This window comes from Cryptomeria japonica, chromosome 11 (genome assembly GCF_030272615.1).
Source record: "Cryptomeria japonica chromosome 11, Sugi_1.0, whole genome shotgun sequence".
Lineage (NCBI taxonomy): Eukaryota > Viridiplantae > Streptophyta > Pinopsida > Cupressales > Cupressaceae > Cryptomeria > Cryptomeria japonica.
Window position 1 is genome coordinate 713518051 of NC_081415.1, and position 5178 is coordinate 713523228.

Below are 5178 nucleotides of genomic sequence, written 5' to 3' on the forward strand. Positions count from 1 at the left end.
GATATGATTTTATGCAGACCACCTTGGAAATTCAACTAAACCTTGTGTTTTCATTTTTAGGCACTTAGACTTAATTAGGGGGTAAATAAATCATTTTTTTTCATGTTTGTAAAAAATGTAAAGGTAGGAGAGTATGCTCTCATCTATCTAGACGAACATAAATCTAGACCCTCCAAGCTTTTCGTGTTTATTACATGTTTACCCTTAGTGAGCATGCCCTCCCGAGTTTCTCTTAGATTTGGTGAGAGGAGAACGACCCAAGTGAGTACACCCGGACCTGGGGTTCCCAACTCACAATAATAAATAGACCATTCAGATTGAAAGACTCAATGGTTGGGGCTATATGAGAGTTCACTCTCACATTGGGTGCTTAGTAGAATCTTAGAGATTTCAATCACACTTGCATGACTACTAAGTTCTTGGTGCTACATTGGGTTATAGGTCTTAATTGCGCTTGCGCAACTGTGAAGGATAGATCCTAATGCGAAGCCATACTAAACACCTTGTGCATAGTGGCCAAAAACCTTCTAGTCATTGGTGTAAGAGGTCGGACCTCCGAAGCCGCCCATATTTTTATGGCCCTTAATAGAGACGAAAAGTTCACCATGAGGAGTTTTCATGGGAATTGATGCTTGGCCGCCCCAAAGAAGTGAGTGTCATGGAGGGGAGCAAGTGGGTTCAAGCATCTAAGTGTCCGCTCTGGGTAAGCATAGCTGGGAAACCAATTAGGATCCAATGACTATTATCCTTGCTAGCCTTAGGAATGTTGTATATGAGCATGAGTGTCTTTGAGTTCAAATTCATTTGATTATTGTGTTTTCTTTGTTTGACACTTGCTTTCCAAGAGTATACTAAACACATCATTATCCTCAAATCACTTTGCAAAACACTTATCTAAAAACAAACAATCATCAAGGTCAAAGTCCTAGTCACAATTCCAATCATAAGTCATACCCAAGTCACATCCTAGTAGTCTTCAACACAAAGTCCCAATTGCTTCAAAACTCTGTTTGTCTCATGTTTCATAAACCTGTTGGCATTATAACAGACAAAGGGAGATTGTTGGCATTTCAATAAGGATATTAAGAAGGTTGTTGATGATTATGGATATAACTAATTATGGATGTTTACTGTTTTAATATTATTATTTTGTCATTGATGTCAAGAAATTGATTTTCTAATTCAGTATGATGTTGCCATATCTTAAGAAGTATGATTTGATGAGTATAAAGATGTCGGTAAAAGACACATAAAGAATGTGATGTATAAGGGGAGGAATAAGTTATTCAATGGGAACTATTACCGAGTTAAGACAATGATGAGATCATGATGTTTAGATTGTTTTGATATCCTACATATGTTGTTGATTGTAAGGTTAATACTATACTATGTTACCGAGCAAAGAACCTTGTCGGTAAACCCTAAGGAACCTAGTCGGTAAACCCTAAGGTTATCGCTTTCGATTAATGAAGGCATAATGTCTACCGAGTGAAGTTTATTATTTACCGAGCTGCAACCGAGTAATAACATAATGCATTAAATGAATAAAAGCATTATTTATTGAAGGAAGCTGATGAACTGGAATTGATTAAATGATTGGTATGTCGTGCATGAAGTTTGTTAAAGAATCTATGGCAAAGGAAAATTGGTAGGAAGATCTATAGCTCAGAGTAAACCGCAATACCCTAGCACAAGTTCCAAGAAATGTATACAAGTTCCAAGGCAGGGTAAAACATTTTCAGATCGAAGGATACATTGAACCTAGTCAAGTTTGGAGATCTGATAGTTATGATTGATCATGAGAAATGTGATCAAGGAGATTAAGCAGCTAGCAACTGTTTATAGATAAGGAACTATTGATAAACAATGTATGCAGGCAAGTGTATGCACGGGGATGCTACATAGTGATTACTGAGCACAGAAGCTTGAAGACCTGTTTGATTAATAGAGTATAGAGCGCTGCAGATGGACAAGATAAGTCCTATTGTATTGAGCAAATAAGAATCTACTTTAGCATTTTTAGATGTGAAGTTGCAGATAGATTTTATTACTGTTATTTTGTAAAGTAACAGAAAATCTCTTAACCGAGTGGACTTAACAATCTTATTTGTAAAACCCTCTAGCAAGGTGACATTTCGATTGAGTGTTTGAAATCCTTTAACAAGGTCACTTCTAACAAGGTGAAGATCCTAATAGATCTGAGGGAAATCCCTTAACCAGGTCACATCTAGCAATGTGTTTGTAATCTTTAACAGGATTTTCTTTTAACTGAGCATACTCTAGAAGAGTATATTTCTTAGTGGGTCTGAAATCCCATAGTGTTTTTTCCCTATTTGGGTTTCCACATTAAATCTGGTGTTATGAGTGTTATGATGTTTATATGCTTTTGAGTTTTCATGTTTAGCAGTTTTGGTTATATTACTGAAGTATATGTTACCGAGGTTGAATCTATTGTTTTTATGGAAGATTAAGTTTGTATGGTTCAACTCCCCCTCTCATCTTGTTAGCTTGGCATCTATACTTAACATTAAGTATTAGAACTATCAATTGGTATCAGAGCTTGTGACTCCGGAAGAAAATTTTTAAAGGTACTTGAAGAAAAGATCCAAAGATGTATAAAAGGGATGCACTGAAGCTGAACAAGTCAAGTTTCTCTACATGGTAGAAAAGGATGAAGTTGCACCTATCAGGAGTTGGAGAATATGTTGTATATTATTTGGAGAATGATTTCATTACACTGAGAACCTATCCTTTGACAATGGAAGAGATAAAGGCAAAGCAAGAACATATCCAAGCAATGATTGAAATAACATCTACATTGACTGACTCAGAGTTTAATGATCTAGAAGGCTGCAATGATGCAAAGGCAATGTGGGACAAGCTCATATCTATGTATGGTGGTGATGAACATGTTCAAAGAGAAAAAGTGGATAGTCTAAAAGGACAACTTGAATCTATGAGGATGAGTGAAGGTGAGAACATAACCCAATATAGTACAAGACTAAAGGAGATTGTCAATCAAATCAAAGGAGCGGGTGGAACTATTGAAGAAAAGGATATAACAAGTAAGTTGTTAAGAACCCTTCTACTAGCTTATGCAATCCGAGTCTCTGCAATCAATGATTTGAGGTCTGTACCCAATATGCCAGTTTCCTTGGATGCTACTATTGGTAAGCTACATGCATTTGAGTTAAGTAATTTTGATAACAGTGGGTCATCGGTAAATAAAGTTCAATTTGCATTTAGTTCTTTTCATATTGGTGAATCTGATGATTACAATGATAGAATGAGTAAGTACACTGAAGGGGATCACAGTGGAGCAAGTGAGAGATTTTGCAAGAACATGGATAAAGTGCACAAACTGTATGAGGAAATCAGAAAGCAAGAAGAGTTTGAAGCACTATTAGCCAGAAGGTTACCGAGAGGCAAAGGTAAGTATAAAGGAAAACTACCTTTGAAATGTTTCAATTGTGATAAAATAGGACATATGGCTCCTAACTATCCTGACAAAGATTCTACTGAAAAGAGAGATTACCGAGATGATAGACAGAAAGATAATCATTATAGAGGACACCAAGACTTCAAAAGAAGAGATAGAAAGTCATGCCTAATAGCTGATGAGGAATCCAATGATGATAAATCAGATGAAACTGATATAGAGGAAGTAGTTTATGTGGCTATCAAAGATGAATCAGATGAAGAAATGTATGAAGAAAAAGTCCTGATATCTCACATAAATACTAATGATTCTTGGATCATAGATAGTGGATGCTCACATCACATGACAGATGATAAACACAAATTTTTTACATTAGAAGATTATGATGGAGGCTATGTAAGATTTGGTAATGATGCACCATGTCCAATAAAAGGTAAAGGATCTATAATACTTCTTGACAATGCAAAATGTAATGATGTTTATTGGGTTGAAGGATTGCAATACAATTTGTTGAGTGTAGCACAACTAAACAACACAGGTTACTGAATAGAATTTCAGAAAGGAATTGTCAAAGTTCATGACAAGCATGGAAAGTTAGCTGCTACTAGGACATAAACAAAAGGTAACACATTTCACCTTGACTCAACTCAGAACAAGTGTTTGTATGCAAAGATATATGATACCTGGTTATGGCATAAAAGGTTTTGTCATGTAAATTTTCATAATCTGATCAAGATAAGCAAGAAGCACTGAGTAAGAGGTCTACCAAGTTTGGAAAAACCTAAGAATGCTATGTGCCGAGGATGCCAGATGGGTAAGATGACAAGATCAAGCTTTACAAGTAAGTCCTACACTTCTAAGGGAATTTTGGATCTTGTGCACACTGGTCTTTGTGGTCCTATGAAAGTTCAAAGTTATTATGGTGATAAATATTTCATATTATTTGTGGATGATTATTCAAGGATGATGTCAGTTATATTTTTAAAAGAAAAATCAGATGCTTTTCAAATGTTTAAATGGTACAAAACAAGAGTTGAAAATGAAACAGGAAGACAACTGAAATGTCTTAGATCTAAAAGAGGAGGAGAGTTCACATCTGATGAGTTCAACTTATTTTGCAACGATCATGGTATAAAAAGACAAGTCTCTGCACCGAGAACTCCATAACAAAATGGAATTGCTGAGAGAAGAAATAGATCTATTGTGGATTGTGCCAGAACCCTGATGATTGAAAAGAAAGTGCCACAAACATTTTGGAGAGAATCAATAAGCACAACAGTTTACACCCTGAACTAAGTACAACTGAAGAAAGGAACTTTGAAGACACCATACGAAATCTGGTATGACAAGAAACCTAATGTAAGTTACTTCAAAATCTTTGGAAGTAGATGCTATGTCCACAAAGATGATAGAAATAGAAAGTTTGATTAGAAAAGTGAAGAAGGAACATTTCTCGGTTATTCTTCTAGAAGCAAAGCATTTAAATGTCTGATCAAATCATCTAACAAAATAGTAGAAAGTGCAAATGTGAAAATTGATGAATTTGCAGAAAGAAATGATGAAGGAAATTCCAAGGAACCAGAAGATTATGATGAATTTGTCTATGTTCAACTGACAAGTCTTACTTAGAGAACTGTTGAAGAAAATGAAGAGAATATCCAGTTACCGAGTGATGAAGAAGATCATACAAAGCTTACCGAGCCTGTATTAGCCAAGTATGTCAGAAGACATCATGCATC